This window comes from Tasmannia lanceolata, unplaced genomic scaffold, assembly GCF_043159265.1.
Source record: "Tasmannia lanceolata isolate RefF3 unplaced genomic scaffold, GAP_Taslan_0.1 ptg000012l, whole genome shotgun sequence".
In the NCBI taxonomy this organism is placed as follows: Eukaryota; Viridiplantae; Streptophyta; class Magnoliopsida; order Canellales; family Winteraceae; genus Tasmannia; species Tasmannia lanceolata.
The window spans coordinates 24188531-24211907 of record NW_027518689.1 but is presented as its reverse complement, the minus strand read 5'-3'; the positions used below and the strand labels follow the sequence as shown (position 1 = coordinate 24211907).

Genomic DNA, 23377 nt, shown 5'->3' with positions numbered 1-23377 from the left:
TTATGGTTCTCAAAAAGCTCTTTAAACCCTTTAAATACTACACGACAAACAAGTGGAGCACATGTTTATTGAAGCACTTGGTGCAGATATCATTTCCCTAAGAAGAATGAGACAAAGAAAGAGGGTCACATGATTTTTGTTAGGTTAAGATGCTTTATTTCTTTTGGCCTCTGTGGATCTCTGAACCTTATGCAATACATAAGAGGTCATGTAAGATGGTCCCCCTTACATTCCTTTGGTTTTACGTGCATTTTGGATTATTTGTGTGTGAGAGAGAGATGCATCCTAAAGTTATTAAAAGCCCTTAGTAAATTTAGAAACACTTTCTAACCTGCATGGTGGTGGCGTGGGTATGACAATATTCAATTCCCGTTGGGACCACACCTTTTTATTTCAAAATAGAAAGACCTTTCATATACATGATGATAAGTAATAAACTGATAAATAAAGACAAATATATGAGATAAGTGTGATTCATTCCCTCCTTCAACCATCTATTTATTCCAGTCTTCCCCACCCCTAGTCCAAAGAAGAGGATGGGGATGAGGAACAAGTAAAAGAAGACGGCCAAAGAGAGTTTGTCTTCCCTTGTGGTGCACCATCATCTGTTGAAGCTGCCAGCATGATCTGATTTATTTCTTCCCCACAAATCTTTCAAGGAAAAATCAGATCATGCCGGAGTTTCACCCGTTGATGGTAGCATAATAAACCCTAATTCCTACCAGTTACCTCACCTTCTCTCTCTCAACACACACACATATATATGTATATATCTATGTATATATTTACATATACTTGCTTATTAGTGTTTTCAGAAACCCTAGAAAACCATACATGAAGAAATAGAACGATTTGTTAGTTTCAAATTTCAATTGATATCAGCACTTAAGGTACCCATGATTACCCTTTTTCCTTTTGCAGAAAGTTATAAACTTAAACAGTGGTGTTGATTTGGAAGGATCTTTTTAGATTATGCAGAAATTCTATATATTCTGGTGGGTAGGACTTAGGTAGGACATAGGTAGGGGTCGGATTGAAAAATCAAAGTATAAACGTGCTGGGCTTCTCCTAGATCTTTCGGTCTCGGGGGCTGAGCCTTTGTTTTAGCCTCACACTTTCTAGTTCAAGGATTTTTTTTTTCTTTCTTTCTTTTCTTTTCTCGTTCTTTCATAACATGTCTATGCTAGTTGTGTGGTTATTTTGTTCATTTTCATAAATCTTTCATCCTGAAATAGGAAATAATCTGCTTAATTTTCAACATGAAGAAAATCAAAGAATGTCTGAATTTTTGTCCTAACATTCACTGCCAATTCTTCTTGTTCTCTCTTTTAATCTAATGTTTTATCTCATTCTTTTCTGTTAGTTGACATGACATATGGGTGTATCCCTATATTACCTTTTTCTTGAATTTTTTCCCCCATTATTTCCAGTTTTAAACATATGTCTTGTCATTAGTTTCTCCCAGTCCGTATGATTATATGTTGCTATCCTAAATGCATTTCGTTTTGTGGTTGGATCTGAACCATTTCTCTCATTTTTGTACTTTGTGTGTCGTTTAGTCTTTGAGAAACTCATCTGTCATACTTTTCAAAACCCTAAGAAGATTTGCAGTTTAAATATCTTGAAATTATTCCACTGTTTTTTTTTTTTTTTTTTTCCTGGCAGGTATGCTGAGATCAAAGCAGGGTAAGGCTGCGTACATCTAGCATGTATATCTAGCACTCCCCAGACCCCACAATGGAGGGAGCCTCGTGCACTGGGCCGCCCCTATGCTGGGATCAAACCAGTGACCTCAAAGGATATATACAAAGCATCCTCCAATAGAAGTACATACAATCTCGACAAATGATGTAGAACATGTTGGTTTTGATTTAGGTATTGTACTTGTATCTTCGACAGGGTTTTATTTATGTGATTTGTTTCTTTTGGCAGTTGGGTAGTTTGGGCTAGAAAACATTTAGGAGGTGAGGCTTTAATTTAATAGGATTTGAAGTTTAGTTTTAAAAGGATTTGAGATTTAGTTTTAAAAGATTTGAATTTGGTTGTTTGTTTCAATCCAATGCGAGGGACATTATCCTTGCATACTCTATTCTACTTTAAACTTCATTTTCTTTTACAGTAACAAGTGAAGCTTTTTTTCCCGTAGATTCAAGGATCCTCTTTTCGAAAGGAGATTGTGTTTTTTTTGCTTCAAAATGGAGGCATTAATGTGCGCCTTAGTAATAGGGCTTTGAAGCCCCCTTTCACCTAAGGCTTGCTGCTGTTGAAAAGCCATTCTGCCTGACAATCTATACTAATAAGGGCTAATAGGGGGGAGGGGGGAGGGGGGGGGGGAATGCCCTATTAGTAAAGTTTTGAAGTTACTCATTAGTCACACGGACAAAAACAAAAACCCAGAGCAAAAAATTATTGATAAATCTTAGTTAACCTTCTAGTTCTCTTTGGTAGAGCCATCATAAAATTCAGGGACAAAAAGGCTTACATTATAGAAGATGCTACTACAAAGTTGAGATTTGGTGGATTTAGAATTAACGGGAATTCCTATCTATTTGCTCCCTTTTGCTTTTGAAAGATGAAAGCTTGGTGGTTAATTAATTCTTTGAGGACAAAGGCTTTCTATGGAAAATAGGTAGCCAAAGCTGATGCAGAATGTGTGATGTGGGATAGGTCATTCAACTTCTATTTTTGTCATGTTATTTGTAACATATTTGTTGGGGATCAAATCATATTCTTTGGATGAATTTTGGTATCCTTTGAAAGGCTTTTTGAGTGTTTAAAGATAAAGTAACTGAATATAGTTTTGATAAAATCCTAAAGCAGGCTTTGAACGAAAGAGTACCTATCTAATGAGGCCAAGATTAATTGATTTGGATGTGATTTGATGAAGTTATGGACATTTATTGACTTGCTACATATCTATTACTACGGGATTTCTATTTTAGGATTATTTTAGTCATATTTCTAACTTCTATTTGGGTTACTTTAAATGGAAGCTTGAGATGAATTGCTTAGCTAATAAATTAGCATGTAGGGTTTCTATTTTTAGGTTTTGGCCATCTATATAACTTCATGATACGAGGAAGAAAAAAGATAGATTTGAATAAAATAAATCTTTGGAATATCCATTGTAAAGAGAGATTTGGCTCGTTAATTCATATGGTTGAAGGACTAATGTGTCATATCGGAGTTTTTCCCCAAAATCGTGGTATGGATTTTCGAACCCCCATGAGATAATTTAGTCGTTGCTTGTGTGATCCCCATCTTGTGTTGTTGCGGACAGTCCCTGCATCAAAATCCACTTGTATTTCTCGTGATCTGTAATTAAAGGGATTGACTATGTGTGCGGAAAATTTTAAAAAAAAAATTGTGTGCGTGTTTGTGTGTATCTATGCGTTTAATTTACAAAACCATGAGAAGTCTCTTAATTGAAATATGCAAAACCCAGTATGATTTTTTTAGATTCTTGCTCTTTTCATTAAGCCATTACAAAATTTCAAAGAAATCTAAAAGCAGACACGAACCAAATAAAATATACAAGTACTGAATAAGCTTAACTACAAAACGTCACAAGTAACTGGTGCAAGTATGAAATTTTATGGATTTTGTGCTGATACGAGGATATTTTGTTTTAAAGTTTTACCATTTCTTATTTGTTTTTCTGTGTAGGAAAATCATTGAAAAGAGATGAAGTTTTCATTGCTGAGGCCTGTTGTCAAGAATAGATTATTAATTGGCTCTGATTTTGGCAGGCAACATATGAATCTTTTCAATATCTGCACCAAAAGAGACCCATCTAGGCAATTTTCAAACTCTCTCTTTCTCTCTCTTCAGTTTGTCATTATAGTTTCTACTTTTTCTTTCTTTTTTTCTATTCCTTTTAGAATTGTGAACAAGTGGAGTTTCTAGTTTCTAACATTCGATCACATGTGGAGAATATATTCCTGAGTCAAAACAATGCCTAACGCTTGCCTACTTTTCTCAAGCTTTGACTCTTTCTCTATTGCTTGAAATTAAACCTGGTACATTGCTCATGGGCTCTCCTGCTTCTCTATTGTTGAATTTCTGCACCGCCAATTTTGGTTGGAGGCTCCACTAGGCTAAAGTATTTGACTTGTGTGAGTACCCACGTAACAAAAAACGTCACTAGTTTGATTCCGTTACCCATTTTAGTGGCTCTTGCTCTGTCCTTCTTACGAAGGAAAGATGAAGAGTCATGTGCCATATTCTAGAGTTTGTTTTAATGCCAATAAAGGTCCTTCCCATGAACTGCAACCACTGTGCCGTCTTGATTGACCATTCCCTCGAAATAGTAATGTTTATCTTGGAGCTTCTCAAGTGTTGTAAAGCTACAGAGACTCGTGATGTGGTGACGTGGGCACTTTGAAGAAAATGGGGTCCTGAAGTGGAGTCAAGAGTCTGAGAGATTCTTCCTAATTGGATGACTAAAATACCCTTTTTAGGGTGGAGTATTTTCAGAATAATGGGGCAGGGCAAGACTAATGCCAACAAGAAAGTTTTGCTGGCTAAAGGATTACTTAAAAATATAGTCAAATATCTATGGTGGATCTTGGATTAGCTTCCTAACATCCGACTTACCATCTTGCCCAGATGGACTCTCTTCTGCAGGTATCATATCATATGAATTTTGGATTAGCTAAATGATGATCCTAACCCTCTAATTTGTAGGTAAACTATACCATATAGAAATCTATGTGGATCGAAGAGTTAGGATCATCCAATAGAGATCATTTTCATGGGACGATGTATTTAAATTGGGGCCTAACAATTTAACAGTTTAGATCTTTGAAAATGGTGGGACCCAGTCTATTTAAAAAAAAAAAAATACGTGCACCTACGCACAGACACCATATAACGGATTTTTATTATAAAATTCAAGGGGCTAAAAAACAGTGTACTTTGTTAATATATCGATAAAAGGTTTCATTTTATGACATTTATGGGTATTAAATAATTGAAAATATGAGATGTGCTTATTGTTTTGTCACATAAAAGGTAACAAAACGTGCTGGGTTTTGCTTTCACTTGAATCTGACTTCGAAGATATAGGGTTTCATCTAATAGAGGAATGACAGTACCATGAACCATGAAGTTTTTAAGAAGAAAACCTTCTATTGATCTTGGCATTGAATCTACCTTCCACGATTTGGGTTTCTTTTGCTAATAGTGGACCCTAAGCAAGAAGATTGTGTGCAGTAATGGGATTGCGCACTGAATAAGATTACACTGAAATAGCCTGTGGACAAGAGATAATAAGGTTATTCGACTGGACAAGATCCTTTACTCGTCCTTTGACCTGAGGGATTGTATTGGTTTGTGGGCCCGTCTTTCATTCTTAGTTTATTAAATAGTGGTTCTTTTATAGATCACCTAAGGGTAGTATTGGAGTGGTGGAGAAAACTATGAGGCTAATAGGGACACCCAGCATAGAATTCTCCACCTCCAATTGTCGGGAAATCACCTACAATTTTGCTAAGAGAAGTAGGCTGTAAAATTACTTGGCCAGGTGGATTTGATAAAAGGTTTATCAAATGTTTTATAAAATATTATTTTTAAATGATTTTGCAAATGCATTTGCTGGCCCAAACTGCTTGACTAAAAGGTATACCATGAGTGGGCCCAGGGGGTAGTGTATGTCCACCTCTCGTAGGACCCAACTCAGTGAAGGTGGAAAGGAGAAGGGACTTGCACATATTAGATGTGATTAGGGGTATGATGATTTGACGATTATCTTCAGGATTACTTCTCGATGGAGGCAACTGATCCAATGTGATTGTAGTTTTGATTACGGAGCAAGATCACAGTAGGGCATATCATTGGCTTATGCAGGATCGACCGTTGAATCCTGCAACGATCCCACTCAACTCGATGACCCATTTAAATAAAATAAAATATTGCCCATAACTTTTGGAGAAAAAAAGGGAAAGAGAATATTGAATTGTAGAAAGAGAGAATAAAAGAGAGATTTTAGGAATTGTTTTAAACTAAATAAAAAGCAATCTTCTTTTGCAAATTGGAAACACCCCCACCCTAACAAAGGGAAAATGTGTAACAAGGTTTTTAAAATATCTCTGTTTAGTCTTTGTTTCTATTTTGAAAAGATAAGAGAGTTGGTTTTCTAATTTCACTAAGATTGTGAGAGAAAACTTAGGAGACTTGGATATCAAGAAATCTATTTTGAAAAGATAAGAGAGTTGGTTTTCTAATTTCACTAAGATTGTGAGAGAAAACTTAGGAGACTTGGATATCAAGAAACCACGCTCTATAAAAGCATAATGGGACGTTCCCAACAGCACTCTTGGTGCTGGAATTCACGCCCAACACTTCTAAAAAAATGTCCATATTATTTCTCTCTTTCTCCTCTTCTAGTTTCTCAATTTTAGTTCTAGTTTTTGAGAAAACCAAAAGCTCCATCATTGGAATTTCGAATTCCCATCCAAGGTACTGATATAGATCATTGCACATCAGAGAATAAAAGTTATTCTCCTTACCTTTGTGCAAAACAAAGGAATCCATTGGTCGACTTGCGGTGCCTCGGTATTTGGAACAATCATGGCCGTTCGAGGAGTAGGTCATGCAAACGGTTTCGCTACAGCTGTAAGTAAGGTAATTTTTATGTTTTATGTTTTTAATTACCTCACCATCAGATCATTTAGACCCTAGGTTCTTGGGCTAAAGGGAAAAATCAAAATGAAAATTTTGTTCAATGCGATTTCTAGTTCCACTACGCATAGCGATTTTGCCCAGGAGTGAAAAGCCTTCTAACACCTACGTATAGACACCATATAACAAATATTTCTTAGAAAATTCATTGTGGCCCACGTTATTCCAATATCCAAACCGTTCATTTGAAGATCCCCAATGTAAATAGGCTTCTTTTCCAAAAATTATCTCCATGTGATGAACGTAACACTACGATCGTAGAGATTTCTATATATATTATAGGGTATCTACAAATTAGAGGGTTAGGATCATCCAATGGAGATGAATTTTGGGGAACAATCTAGACACATTGGGGCCTAACAATTGAATGGTTAATTTGGGTCTTCAACAAGGTGGGATTCATTGTATTTTACAAAATATAGGCTCACCTACAAATGGACCACCTATTATATGGCACTACATAGATCATATAACGGATATTCTTTAAAAAATTCATTAGGCCACTTTGTTGGAAGATCTAAATCGTTCATTTCTTGAGCCTTAACGTAAATAGGTTGTGCCCTAAAAATCATGTCAATTGGATGATCCTAACCCTCCAATCTAGTATGATGACACACAAAAAAAATCTGTACAGTTCGAAGAGTTAGCATAATCTTAGGGAGATGATTTTTGGGGCAATGCTTATGTACGTTGGTTTGCAACAATTGCGGTTTGGATCTTCCAACAAAGTGAGCTCGATTGATTTTTTCTTGAAAAAAATACATATTTTATGGTGTCCACCTTCAAAGATCTAAACCATTCATTTTTGGGCCCCACAAAGGATTCATGTTCAGAGAGAGAGAGAGAGAGAGAGAGAGAGACCAGTTCAACTAGGGGTGCTGTGTACAGTCGCGATGGGGGGAGTGAATTTAACACCGTTCTAATTTCCCCCTTTTTCCATTCCATAGAAGGAGCGGGTGGAGGAGCTGGAGGTTGAGAAGGCTATTAGGCTATTACTGTAGATGCCCTAAAATCCAAGCAATATATTTTGTTGGATATGTTCTTGGATATATTCTAATATAAGCCCAATAGATAATGGACTAAGTGTAGTGAGCCTTATGGGCTGGAGCCCATTAACTTATAAACACCCTTTAATATTTATCTACTTAAATAGGGGCTGGGGGCAGCTGTCAAAGCATTCCAAACTAGATGCCTTGAGAGCAATGTTTCAAGCACCAACTCAACCGACTTTCTTCTCCTTCCCACCGCCTCTAACATTCTTGAAGCAATAGCTTCTTGCTTCGGCAACTTCTCTCTCTATTTTGGTTTTGGGTTTCACTCTCTCGAAACTGGTTTTTCTCGTGGGTTTTTCTTCTACCCAAAGAACCAACTTGGCCATGGGACTGCTTCCTTGAAAACTACTGTTTTGGGCGTGGGTTCATACTCTCATAGATATTTGTTTTGGGTTTGGAATTTTGATTTTGTTGGCCAAACCCTCTTGTGGCTGATTCTTGTGGTCAGTACACTCCCTCGAATTCGGTTTTTTGGGCGTGATTTTCACTCCACTAGAAATCAGATTTTTGGCCGTGGGTTTCATTACAACGTTGAATATTGGTGGTTCTTGGGTATCGACATCAAGTCATTTGGAGCCGAATTCCTTTGGGGCTAATTACTTTGGTAATTGTTTCGCAATCGTTCTTTGAGGTTCGATTCGATTCTCGGCTTTGGCTCTCGGATTGGGTTCTTGCGATTCGCCAATCAGGTGCACTCTTTCCAATTTATTTTGGTAAATATTAAAATGAAAAAGACTGCAGTTCCCTTTGAGATGGTCAAACTTCAATTGTTTGGAGGATCTGAGTTTAATTCCTGGAAGCGAAAGACTCAATTCGGTCTAAAATACGTGAATGTTTTCTACACCGTCTTGAGTACCTTTGTTGATTAATTTGAAAGTGTTGAGGAATCTCAATGGATTCGAGATGAAGATTTCTGCAAAGACTATTTGTTAAACTGTCTGTCAGATCGTCTTGCAGAAACCTATAGCAAATTTGAAACTGCTAAAGAAAATTGGGATAATTGAAATGCTCAATTTAGAAAGGAGGAGGAATTGTCCAAGACTCACCTTGGGGACAAATTCATGGATTTCAATTTCCAGGAGGACATGAAAATCACTCCTCAAGTAACTGATTTAGAGAATTTGAGATCTAAATTAACCAATGAGAAAATAGTAGTGTGTGATCCGTTTCTTCTGGGTGCAATCATATATAAGTTACCATCTGTAAGGCACTCTTTCAAAACAGAAATGTATAGAAAGAAAGTGCAAGTGGGACTGGATGATCTCAAACGATTCATTCGAATCGAATATGAGAATAGAGCTAGGAATAACTTGGAGATGATTAGACAGCAACAGTCAGCTGCTAACACGGTGATATTTCCCAAGAAATTTCCCAAGAAATCCAAGTCACCTAAGAGTAATATCTGTAGAATTTAAGAACTTAAAAAATAAGATATACAAGGAGAGAGAAGAAAATATCAAAGTATAGAAGAGGAAGACAAAGAACTTTTTTATTTTATTTTTTCATCTCACTCAAAACCCACACAAATAACATAAAGAGAGTTGCTTTATATAAGCAACACCATAACAAAAAAAAAAAAACTTACGTTACTAAATCTCATGAGCACTGTTGCTCACACCTTTCTTAATTGACAAAGTCTTTCCAAAAAAACTTTGACCCTCTACTGATGAGAACAAATATAGAAAGAGATAAAATATAGAAAGATAAGAACTGATAAAAGGACTTGTGTACATCATATTCATAGCCATCTTAACTATAATAGAAAACTACTAAAAATAAGACCAAACTTGGGTGGACTCCGGTGGGCCCCACAATGTAATTCACCGCTTGAATTACTTTCCAACACGCCCTCTTAATTCAAACTAGGTGAATGATTGTCCTCCCATCATATGACAAAATTTTTTGAACTTCTCTTCTGGCAATGCTTTGGTGAAAATATCCGCCACTTGATCTTTAGTGTCGCAATGCCTTAAATCAACTTATCCTCTGGCTGTAATTTCTCGAATGAAATGGTGACGAATCTCAATGTGCTTCGTCCTTCCTTGATGAACTGGATTATTTGTTAACGCAATTGTGGATTTGTTGTCACAAAACATCCACATAGGCCCGTTTTGTTTCTCCTTCAAATGTCGCAAAATCCTTCATAGCCAAATTGCTTGACAAGTAGTAGTTGTAGCAGCAATATACTCGGCTTATGTGCTTGAAAGTGTTGTACTGGGTAGCTTCTTGGATGCCCAAGCTATGACACTCGATCCAAGGCTAAAACAATAGCCTGTAGTGCTTTTACGATCATCAATAAAACCTGCCCAATCACTATCAGAGAAACAAACCAATTTAGAGTTAGTGACTTTTGAGTACACAATACCAAAATTGATTGTGCCTTGGATGTATCTCATAATTCTCTTTGCTGCCCCAAAATGATGCTTGCTTGGACTTTGCATAAACCTGGAAATACTGCTAACTGCAAACATAATATCCGACCTTGTATGAGTTAGATAAATCAAACCACCAACAATGCTTCTAAAATTCTTCTCATCTGCCTTTTCTACTCCATCATGCAAAGTAAGTTTCTCATTAGTATTCATGGGTGTTTTAGCAGGTGCACAATTTGCCATTCCAAAATTTTTCAATAAATCCAAAGCGTACTTTTTTTCTGACATATGAAAATCCTATTAGATCCTTGAATTACTTCAATTCCAAGGAAATAATGCAATAGACCCAAATCTAACATTTCAAAAATTTTCAACATGCTTTTTTTAAATTCCTTAATCATTTCAAGAGAATTCCAGTGTATATCATATCATCCATATATAAACAAACAACTAAGATATCATCCCCATGAATTTTAACATAAAGAGTTGGTTCCCTGGCACTCTTTTGAAATGAGCTTTCAACAAATACCTGTCAATTTTACTATACCATACTCTAAGCGCTTGTTTAAGCCCATAGAGTGCCTTCTTCAATTTGTACACTTTATGCTCCATGCCTTTGATTTCAAAACCTTGATGTTGATCCATATACACTTCATCCTCAAGTTCTTCATTTAGAAAAGCCGATTTCACATCAAGCTGAAAAACTTACTAATTCTTTTGAGCTGCTAAAGCCAAAACAGTTCTAATAGTATCTATTGTACCAACAGGTGCAAATGTTTCAAAGTAATCAATACCTGATTTTTTGGCATAACCTTTTGCAACTAACCGAGCTTTATGCCTTTGGAGAGAACCATCGGCATTGAATTTGGATTTGTAGATCCACTTAAGTCCAATTGCTTCTTTATTTGGAGGCAAATCCACCAATGTCCAAGCGTTATTCTTTGTAATTGCATCAATCTCTTCCTTCATTGCATCACACCATTCTTTCTTTTTCACTGCATCAACAAAACTAGAAGGCTCCATTGCAAAACAAGCAAATTCTCATTCTTAAGGGAGTGGAATCACCAGGTGAACTTGGTGACTCATCAGGATTTGGTAAAAAAATATTAAGAGAATAAGTTTCACTTGATGTGTTTTCATTTAGAACACATAAGGGGGCATCCACATCATTTTTCCAATTCCAAGCTTCTTTTTCATTAAAAATAACATCACGACTTATGATTATTATTTTTGAAATAGGATCATAAGTCCGGTACCCTTTTGTCTCCACACTATAGCCAATAAAAATACACTTTCTATTTTTATTGTTTAATTTTTGTCTTTTTTTAGATGGAGCAAAAGCATAGGCTATAGAACCAAATTTTAAAATGACTCACATTGGGTTTTCTTCCACTCCAAGCCTCATATGAAGTTTTGTCCTGAACTGCTTTTCTAGGAGCAGGATTGCATAGGTATACCGCCGTGGCTACTGCTTCAGGCCAATAATCATTAGGCAAACCTTTGTCCTTTAGCATGCTCTTTGCAGCTTCAACAAAGGTTTTATTTTTTTGCTCTGATTCTGTTGTGGGGTGTAACTTGCTGTTAACTGTCTTTTGATTCCACTTTCATGGTAGAAATCCTAAAATTCTTTGGAAATAAATTCACCACCACGGTCGGTACGAAGAGTAACAATAGAATGACCACTTTATTTTTCAACAAGAGCCTTGAACTATTTGAAGATAGAGAAAGCCTCATTTTTTGTTCAAAAAATAAACCCATGTCATTCTTGTGTAATCATCAATTAAATAAGATGAAATATTTATTCTCACTCAAAGATAAGTTTGCATAGGGCCACAAATATCGGCATGCATAAGCATCAACGGCTTATATGCCATCCATGACTTACGACTTAGAAATTACTTACGGTGGTGTTTTCCCAAAACACAAGCTTCACAGACTTTTTCTTCATATCTCAAAGAAGGAATACCAACATTCATATTCAATTTTTACAATAAAGATAATCCACTAGAATTCAAATGTCCATATCTTCTATACCATAACATAGAGTTATCATTAGATGCAGTAAAAGCATTGACTACAAGTTTTGAAAACACTAGTGGAAACATCTTATTTTCTGTCATCTTATGGAGAGAAATAGTTTCATACTTTTCTTATCATAAAGTTTACATTCTCCTTCATCAAAGATAGCACGGTACCCCTTTTTTATTAATTGACCAAAACTTAACAAGTTTTGAGCCAACTTAGGAACATACATAACATCTTGAATTTGTTTCTTGCTGACCATTGTAGAAACTACGATGGGACCAATTCCATGGGCATTAACATGATTGTTATCACCCATCCTTACTCGTGGTTTAACAGTTTCATCTATTTCTAGAAAATAATCATTGTTCCCGGTCATATGGCTACTACAACCACTATCTAAATATCATATTTCATCATTCAAATCAACATTAGCAGTAAGACATGATACAAACACGTTATCTTATTTGTCAACTTTTTCATCACTTTTCTCTTCATGATAGTTTGCATGTTCCCTAGCCTTTTGATGACAATTATTTTCAATATGACCATATTTTTTGCAATAAAAAAATTATGGTAAATTTCTATTTTGATTTCCACCATCCTTATACCAGCAATCCTTCTCAGTATGATTTGATTTTTTACAAATGGAATAAAATAAAGAAGTAGATTCATGGTTACCTCCACTTTGATTTCTTTGATAACCACCGAATTGGCCTCTACCTCTTCTTCTACCGCGGAATCCACCACATCCACGGCCTCTTTCTCCTCGGAAACCTTTATTTATGTTCTCTGATTTTTTTCTTTAAACCCACTTTCGAGTGATACGGTTGTTCCAGTGGATTTTCTGCAGTCCTGTTCAATCTCTGCTCATGTGCTTGCAAAGAACCCATTAATTCATTCATAGAGTATTTAGATATATCTTTAGACTCTTCTGTGGCAGCAACTACATGATCAAATTTATTCAGAAGATTCCTTAACACCTTTTCAACAAATTTTTTATCATCTCATTTTTCTCCGTAAGATCTTATTTGATTTATAATAGAACTCATTCTAGAGAAAAAAAACTTGAATTGATTCAGTATTTTTCATAATCAAATTCTCAAAATCACGACGAAGGGTTTGTAACTTAACAGAGATTATCTTCGAAGTGCCTTGATATTCCTCTTGAAGCAAATCTCATGCTTCTTTTGATGTAGTTGCAGCCATGATCCTTGGAAATATTGGTCCATCCATGGCTTGTTGGATGAGGAAAAGAGCCCTTGCATCTTTCTTTTTACTCTCCTTTAATTCGTTACACTGTGCCGCGGTCAATTGTACATGTTCTGCAAAATTGTCATACCCATTCTCCACCAATTCCCATAATTCATAAGACATAAATAACGTCTTCATCTTAATTGATCAAAATTAAAAATTATCACCTTTAAATAAAGGAACACTTTGTTGAAAATTTGAAGAATTAGTGTTACCTGCCATGTTGCGAACTTACGGAACCCTTGCCGGTGTTTTCTTGAATTCGCCCTGGCTTTGTTGCTCTATGAAAATCCCAAGAACTTCTGCTCTGATACCACTCTGTTGAATTTAAAAACTTAAAAAATAAGATATATAAGGAGAGAAGAAAATACCAAAGTATAGAAGAGGAAGACGTAACTTTTTTTTTTAATTTTTTCATCTCACTCAAAACCCACACAAATAACATAAAGAGAGTTGCTTTATATAAGAGACACCATAACAAAAAAACCTACGTTACTAAATCTCACGAGCATTGTTGCTCACACGTTTCTTAATTGACAAAGTCTTTCTAAAAAAACTTTGACTCTCTACTGATGAGAACAAATATAGAAAGAGATAAAATATAGAAAGATAAGAACTGATAAAAGAAGGACTTGTGCACATGGACTAGTGTACATCCTATTCATAGCTATCTTAACTATAATAGAAAACTACTAAAAATAATACCAAACTTGGGTGGACTCCAGTGGGCCCCACAATGTAATTCACTGCTTGAATTACTTTCCAACAATATCCCTAAGTTGGAGCCAAAAAGACTGTCTTTAAGAGAAAGAAGGGCAAGTGCTACAACTGTGGGAGATGAGGTCACTTTGCAGCAGATTGTAGGCTACCTAAGAAAGTTAAATCTGACACACCACAGAAGAAAACTACTATGTTGGTAGAAAAGGTTGAGCTTAAAAGTTTTATTGTTATGATGGGCAAAGATAAGGCCAGTACTTCTTCAGAGTGGTGGTTAGATACAGGCGCCACTTGTCATGTTTGCAACTCAAAGAAACTTCTCACTGATGTTGCCAATGTAAAGGAGTTTGTTACAGTGGCTAGTGGAGCAGATGTAGAGGTCACTCACACTGGTACTACGAACTTGGCCCTTTTTTCAGGTAAAATACTAACTTTAAAAGCTGTTAAAGTAGTTCCTACTATTCAAAAAAATTTGATTTCCATTGGTCTGCTTGACAATGTTGGCATGCGTTCATCTTTTTTGGGTGGTAGAGTAATTTTAACTGTTAACTCTTATTATTTTGATTGTGCTTTCTTAATCGATGGTATGTATAGAATGAGTTTAGCAAATGAGACTATTAGTCAGGTTAGTTTACCACTTACTGATCCTAAGTTGTTACACAACCGATTGGGACATGTGAACTATAAAAATTGGTCCAACTTGCTAAAACTTATAATATACCATTAGATGTGTCAATTAAGTTTGACAAATGTGAGGTTTGTGCTCAAACTAAAATCACTAAAAAACCTTTTTGTCAGGTTTCTAGGAGCATACAACTCTTGAGTTGATACATTTTGACCTCTGTAACTTTAAAAGTTTCACTACTACAGGTGGTAGAAAGTATTTGATCACATTTATAGACGATATGTCAAGATATTGTCATATTTAGTTGCTAAAATCAAAAGATGAAGCTTTTGATAAGTTTAAAGTTTTCAAGAATCAAGTTGAATTGCAACTAAACTTAAAAATTAAAAGATTTAGGAGTGATAGAGGAGGAGAATAAACAATGAAAGGGTTTAAGGAATTCTGTGCCTCTCAGGGCATAATCCTTATAACTACTGCTCCTTACTCGCCTCAATCAAATGGCATAGCTGAACGAAAGAACAGGATGTTAACAGAAATGTTAAACTCTATGTTATTGACAGCTGGCATGCCTAGTTGTTATTGGCGAGAAGCAGCTTTGACTGCAAATCACATCCTGAATAGAGTGCCAAACTCAAAATGCTCCTCCACTCCTTATGAGTTATGGCATAAGCATCATTGTAGATATGATACTCTTAAGACTTGGGGCTGTATTACTTATGTTAGGATACTAGACTCTATGAGACCAAAAGTGGAAACTAGGATAAACAATTGTGTTTATCTAGGTGGTGTAGAAGATAGTGCTGCTGATTGGTTTTTGGATCTATCAACCAATATGGTTATAGAATCTCAAGATGCAGTTTTCTTTGAGAATAAATTTCTCAGAGATCAGGGTTTGACCATACCAGGCAATACAGAATTGCTGGTTGAGTCTGAACTAGTTACTTCTAACACTAGTCCCAATCTGATTTCTGAATCAATTCCTGTAAGAGTTTCTACAAGAGTTAGAGTACCCAAAAATTTTGGTAAGGACTTTGTGACCTACCATTTAGGGAATGATCCATCATCCTATAAGAAAGCGATGACGTTTAGGGACTCTTTGTTGTGGGCAGAAGCCATTGATGATGAAATGAACTCTCTATTGCAAAATCTAACTTGGCAGCTAGTCGATTTGCCAAAAGGGGCTAAGATTGTGGGCTGTAGGTGGATATTGAAGAAGACACTTAATCCTGGCAAATCAATAGCTTGGTATAAAGCACGTTTAGTAGCTAAGGGCTATACTCAAGTGAGTGTGATAGACTACTTTGATGTCTACTCACCGGTCTGTCATTTGGCCACGATAAAAATTCTTCTTGCTTCGGTGTTTATTGAGCACTTTGTTGTACATCAAATGGATGTAAAGACAGCTTTTCTCAATGGAGAACTGTCAGAAGAAATCTACATGAATCAACCTGAAGGATTTGTCATGAAAGGTTTTGAGAATAAAGTTTGTAAATTAAACAAATCTTTGTATGGTCTTAAACAAGCACCTAAATTGTGGCATCAGAAATTTGACAAAGTAGTAAAGAGCTTTGGGTTTCTGACGAGTTACTTTGATAAATGCATGTGTCGAATAACGTAACAATTATTTGCTTATATTTAGATGGCATGTTGATTCTTGGTTTCGATCTCTCTGTAGTGAGTGACGTGAAACTAACATTGGGTAAAGAATTCGACATGAAAGACCTGGGTGTTGTTCACACCATTCTTGGTATGAAAGTAAGTTTTGACAGGCAAGAGATTTTCCTTAGTTAAGCCCATTATATTGAAAAACTACTTTCTATATGGGGATGCAGTGAGTGCAAACCGATTGGGACCATTTGATTATACAAAGAAGCTGATCTCTAATGAAGGAGAGAGTGTGAATCAGTCAGATTATTCTAAATTGATTGGTAGTCTCATGTATGCTATGAGTTGCACTAGGCCAGACATAGCCTTTACAGTTGGCATGCTGAGTCATTTCACTAGTAATCCTGGCCATGAGCACTGTGATGCCCTTATGAGGTTGATTAGATACCTTAAGGGTACTCAAGATTATGTTATATGTTATAGTGGCCATCCTCCTGTCCTGGAAGGATATTCTGATGCATCATGGGGCTCAGAATTAAGAGACAGTAAGTCTACCAATGGTTATGTGTTTAGACTGGGTGGAGCTGTTGTTGCGTGAAAGTCAAAGAGACAGACTTGCATTGCTCTATCATCTATGAATCAGAACTTTATCTCTAGATTCTACAAGAGATGAAGCAGAATGGATAAAGAATCTGATTATGGACATTCCACTGTTTAGGTTAAGGATTAATTCCTTAAGTGTGTTTTGTGATAATCAAGCTACAATTACGATTGTGAAGAACTCACTCTTTAATGGTAAGAGGAAACATCTTACGCTGAAATATGCCATGCTGAATTATCTCATAGAACATGGGATTATTACTTTGATTGATGTGAGATCAAAGGATAATTTGGCCAATGCTCTCACAAAAGGATTGAACAAAGATCGAATATTCAAAACTGTAAGGAAGATGGGATTAAAGTCTATATATAAATGACTTAATCTCCATTATCCATGTTAGTTTGAATTTTTGAATCTTCCTCTTATGGCCCAGATAGGCACTTGATATGTCTTCCTAAATGTTTGTGGTTGTTGTGTGTCATTCCATACATAGATGACATGCCCTTTTTGGGAAAGATTGTACATTCCATACATAGATGATACAATTTAACTCAAATTTGGTTTTCCTTTTTGGGAAGGGTCCATACATAGATGTTTCAGCTTAACTCAAATTTGGATAAGATGACTGTAACAGTCAAATGGAAACATGAAATGGTTCTTTGCAAAAGAAACTAGTTTGGTCTTGTTCTTTATTGAAACTTGACAATAATGAATGGTTATTTACAAAAGAAGCTGTTTAGGTCTTGTTCTTTATTGAAACTTGACAATGATGCTTATGGTGAGAGTGATACTGATACTTTTTCAGCCATTTTTGAATTATATTAAGTTCTTCAGGTAGAACTAGATACCTTCATGTTTACACTATTGGTTGGATTCATTTTCATGAATCCATATTTGGTAATTTACAGGGATTGACGAGAAAGGAGGAGATTGTCTTGATTTGGACTTTGATGAGGATGACTTACTTGATGTGTAATCTTCTAAAGTCATGCAGACTATGCTTTCATTTTAGTATGTATAGAGTTCACTTTTTTGTGGAACTTTATTTTGGATCCCGATGAGAATCATACCCCATGAATGAATTCATCTAAGATCAGTGGGGTTCACTTATATGTGAAACTACTTTTGGTTGAGTTTAGATTGTATCTAAAACTCTTGTTTAATCATAAAAGTATTCGTGTTTTCAGATGGATTACAGATCTTTTATGATATAGTGATGTGGATGATTCAATATTTTGTTTGAACATCACACTATCTATCTATTGGATGGTGCTATATGTAGAACGTAGGAGGAGATTGTTGGATATGTTCTATTATAAGCCCAATCGATAATGGACTAAGTGTAGTGGGCCTTATGGGCTGGAGCCCATTAACTTATAAAAACCCTTTAATATTTATCTACTTAAATAGGGGCTAGGGGCACCTGTCAAAGCATTCGAAACTAGATGCCTTGAGAGCAATGCTTCAAGCACCAACTCAACCGACTCTCTTCTCCTTCCCACCGCCTCTAGCATATTTTATGTAATTAATGGATTTCATGACATTTATTGGGTACTTTAAGGGATTTTGTAAAGTGCTTGTTAGTTGCTGCTTAGGCTCAGAAACCTTAATTCTTGCACAATTTGACCAATTCAACAATATTTCAGGTGTGGTGAATTAAATGTAAATGCACTCGACCTGACCTTGAAGTAGCGAACATGCTTCATTAGAAACGACACATTGTGTAAGAATTCTGTCCAGAATCCTACACGATTTCAATAAGTAACTTCATACCAGAATAGTGTGAGTTCTGGTGCTTGTGCTCTCTGAACTAGTGACAAAGAATATCATAAGCAGAAAGTTGTATGTGCAGGACCATTCCAAATTAAAGCTACAACTAAAAGAATTAATGTCTTAAAGCTTAAAAGTCAATCTCGCCCTCAATTTCTCGTAAAATGAAACTTAATCAAGCCACCCAACCCCTTTTATCTCTATAAGACCTTCAGGTACCAAAATTCACATGAGTAGTGAATATTTAAAGGTGAAAAAGGGGTCCAAAATGTCTCAGACCATTGCAACATAACATCTCACGTCCATAAACCAGTCTTTGCAAGAGCATTACAGGAAAAATATTTGCAATAGTGGCCTTTTAAAGAATCACCAGTCCTAAGGTACTTGAGTCTCAGACACATCCTCAATGCCCAGCATGAATATTTAATCTCAAGAAGAATTCAACCACACCAGGGCTTGTTTCACAATTTTAGTGAAGGAAAGTGTGTTCGTAACTAGTAGTGACACTATTAGTGGCACTATTCAACTCTGTTCTCCTTTCAAATTCTTATCTACTAAGGGATATCTCCTTTGTAAAAAATACCATCGCATCATTAACATGCATTAGTATTCAACATGCTCCAAGGTTCAGGTTAACTGTCTTTCTCAAATGATCTGGACGGTCAACAAAAGAGTTAGAAAAAGCTAAAATCTAATTTTGTGATACTCTATTTTTATGAAATATTTGGAGTTGAAAAGATATGTAAAAGTTCTGCACAGTAAGGCTTAGGGGTGCAAGTTTGGCCCTGTCAGCCCTGACCCGCCCTGAGCCCGAACAGGGTCAGGGCTGGATTTTCTAACCCAGAGGGCGGGTCAGGGTTCATTTTTTTAGACCCTGACTAAGGTCGGGCGGGTTTTGGGTTAATGCCTCGGGTACCCCGACCCGGCCCAACCCTGAGTTTTCTATTATAGAATTGAACCATCTGTGCATGTTTCTTTTGCTAATGTTTTCTATTATCTTGGATTGATGTTTCTTTAGATTATTATTATTAATTGTCTATGTTGCCCGTCATGTTGTTGAATTCATAGTCTTATTTTGTTCCCTTTCTTTGTTTATTGATCATTTTGTTCCATATGATAAGTGGTTGCTTTATTTTTGGCACTCTTAACAAGTATTTGCATTAGGGCCGGCCCGGCCCGGCCCTGCTCAATCAGGGCCAATCAGGGCAGGCCAGGGCCAGCACAATACCGTGTAGGGCGGGTAATGGGTTGAGGTTTTCCGGCCCTGACTCAGGGTCAGGGCTGAGATAATGGGATCCAGGGTTGGGCTAGGGTTTTGAAAAACCAGACCCAACCCGACCTGTTGTAGCCCTAGCAAGGCTAATATGCAAATCAAACAACAGTGAACAAAACAAGTTCCTGAGTCTAAAACTCGTTCAACAGAGCTGATACACGTCTCATTTTTTGTAGAGGTATTAAGATACTTGAATCTTGATAACTCCCACAGAAGTTTCATCAAATAGGTAACCCACAGTGACAATTCACACGGGATTTTTGCACACAAGTCTGAAGAGAAATTGACACTTCTGTGCAAAGTTGATCTTTCAACAGCACTTATATGAAATGGCAAACTTTAAAGGGAAAAATGCAGATTCACCCCCTCAACCTTCTGTTGTCAATGATAATCCTGACTTTTCGAAGTCATCAACGGCACCCCCTTAGTTTTCAATAATGCTTATTACGTGACGGGGTGGATGGGGAATGAATAAATTGTGAGGGAGTATCTTTGATGAATTTTTGAACTATAGGGTGAAAAGTTAGGAGGTCTACTTCATGGACGGTGAAAAGCCAGGGTGTCATTGATGACTTTGGAAAGTCAGAGTTATCGTTGAAAATGTCAGAAAGTAGAAGGGCTGTATCTATATTTTTCTCAACTTTAAATGTCCTTCACTATAGCTACTTCTCTTTTAGATAATAGGTAAAATTTCATGACCAATCTAGATGGATAGGTACCCAAAAATAATACCTAAATACTGATAGCTCTGGCAACCAGGGAGCTTATTTCCTTCAAAATTTTAATAATCTTTATGCTCAGAAAGGTTAACAACATGCAACTTCAGTACTGATTTCGATCGTTAAGATGGAAAATCCTGCAAAATCGCGGAATTCTCCACAAGAATGTAACCAAATAACAGGTCCCCTAATTACGAAGCATGATCAGATTCATACGAACACAGATCATCTGAAGCCTAAGTTGATCAAAACCTGTTATTTTTCACAAGCATACTTCGAAACTTCAGGCCATGAGACAAACTGAAATTTTATTTTGATGACAGCCATAGCAACTGCCTGGATATGAACCTTGATTCCTCAATGAATCTTGTCAGTCCTTACTGAGCAAGAGCTTAGCATCCAGCGAAATTCAGTCCTCACTCAGATGATCAACTTAATTTGCATTAAGGTTTAGTTTTCCTAAATAGACATGTCTCAGCAAATAGAAGCATGGAATTCTAGTAACATGCAAACGATCTTCAACCCTGAGCACCAACTCAATTTTCAAAATCATATGTGGTGGGGATCTGAGCAGGATTCTGGTTCCGGTGCTTAGATCACGGAAACGAAAATACAATCCAAAGCATTTTTCAATACTGAGATCTGATGAGAAATACTAAGATAACTGACATAATTTTTAATGAAAAGAAATGATGAGATTACTTATTTGAAGTAGATTTTGAAGAATTCCACTGAATTTTTAATGAAAAGAAACGATGAGATCACTTATCTGAAGTAGATCTTGAAGAATTCCTCAACTTTTACAGCAAGAACGAGTAATATGACAGATCATGCACACTTTCTTTGATTTTGATTGATGTTGTCCACAAATTGCATCAGATATTTCTTCCAAGATCACTTGAAATTGAGAAATTTCAGCGATCTGAGCTCCAATACCACTTGATGCAAGTGGCCGCGGAAGCAATTTATCGACAATCTTGAGCTAATAAAAAACCGTTATTTTTCACAGGCATATTTTGAAACTTCAGGACATAAGACAAACTAAAATTGTATTTTGATGACAGCCATAGCAACCTCAATGAATCGTGTTGGTCCTTACTGAGCAAGAGCTTACCATCCAGCAAAATTCAATCCTGGCTCGGATGATCAACTTAATTTGCATCAAGGTATAGTTTTCTTAAATAGACATGTCTCAACAATTAGAATAATGAAATTCTAGTAACATGCAAACGATCATCAACCCTGAGCACCAACTCAACTCAGCTTAACTCAACTAAGCCTTTGTCCCAAACTAGTTGGGGTCAGCTAATGAATCCTTTAGAAAATTTTCATAAAGAAGGTGAAAGGATCTACCCGACTCAAATTGACTGAGTTTAATCTTGACACTAGTTGGGTCCGTCTAAATGGATCATTTTCAACCCTGAGCATCAACTCAATTTTCAAAATTGTATGAATCCAAAGCATTTTTTTAAATTGAGATCTAATGAGAAATTCTCGGATAGCTGACTGAATTTTAAATGAAAAAAATAATGAAATTATTTATCTGAAGTAGATCTTGAAGAATTCCTCAACTTTTACAGCAACAACGAGTAATATGACCAATCCTGCACACCTTCTTTGATTTTGCTTGATGCTCTCCACAAATTGCATAAGCTATTTCTTCCAAGATCACCTGAAATTGAGAAATTTTAGCGATCTGAGCTCTGATACCACTTGATGCAAGTGACCGCAGAAGCGATTTACCTACAATCTTGTGGATCGGATCTCCGATTGTTCAAAGATGAAAGTGTCGACCAGATCTTCAATTTTTTTTAATTATTATCTTCTCCAAATTGCTATAGGATCTTGTAAGGGGATGCAAAATCTTAAAAAAATGAAAATTTCTTTGATTCACAAGGAAGATGGGCTGGATTAGAAGAAGATGCTGAAAATTCCAACTTCAAGGCTTCAATTCAGTGAAAAAATCACAAGAAAACTTTCTCGCTGCAAGGAGAAATTTCTCTCCAATTTTTCAAATCTGAGATTCATTTTTCAAATTTCAATTCAAATTCAAAACAATCACCAAATAAGAGGGAAATGGGTTTATATAGGCTGCTCCACAATGTAAAACACAAGTATAGCCCTAACTAAGCCAACATGACTAAAAAGGACAACTAAACTACAAAATAATCAAGCTACTCCTACCAATGAAAAAGACCACTAAAGGCAAAAGAAAGGAAAAATAATTACAAGCATGCCACTATTAAAAACAAAAAACAAACTACCCTGAGGAGATATAAAGACCGATGTTGAAAATTCAGGAGATGCTCCAAATCAGCATGCTTTCTGAATAGGTATTCCAAGGGACCTATATGAGCTGAGACAAATACCTTGTTAGATAATATGTTGTGCTAGAGTCTTTGAGTGCCCAAATTATGGCCAAGCATGTTTTCTCTAACAGAGAATAATTTTGCTCAGAGTCCAACATCTTCTTCCTGAGGTAGTATACGAATCTTTCGTATTAATTGGAGGGATTGTTTTGAGCCAGCATACAACCCATTGCCGTGTCGGTTACCTAAAGGTAGAGCAGTAAAGCCTTACCAGATTTGAGGGTGCCAATACATGTTGTGTGACTAGACAATGTTTTATCTTTTCGAATGCTTGATGGAATTCTTTGTTCCATTCATTGGAAGCATATTTTTTTAGG

At 36.3% G+C, this 23377-nt stretch overlaps 1 long non-coding RNA gene across 1 annotated transcript; it reads left to right on the top strand.

Annotated features, from left to right (window-relative positions):
• Positions 1-359: 359 nt before the first annotated feature.
• Positions 360-4029, top strand: LOC143887742 (uncharacterized). The gene is made up of 2 exons (XR_013254358.1): positions 360-1875; positions 3667-4029. It is a non-coding gene; the product is annotated as an uncharacterized LOC143887742 (long non-coding RNA).
• Positions 4030-23377: the final 19348 nt, after the last annotated feature.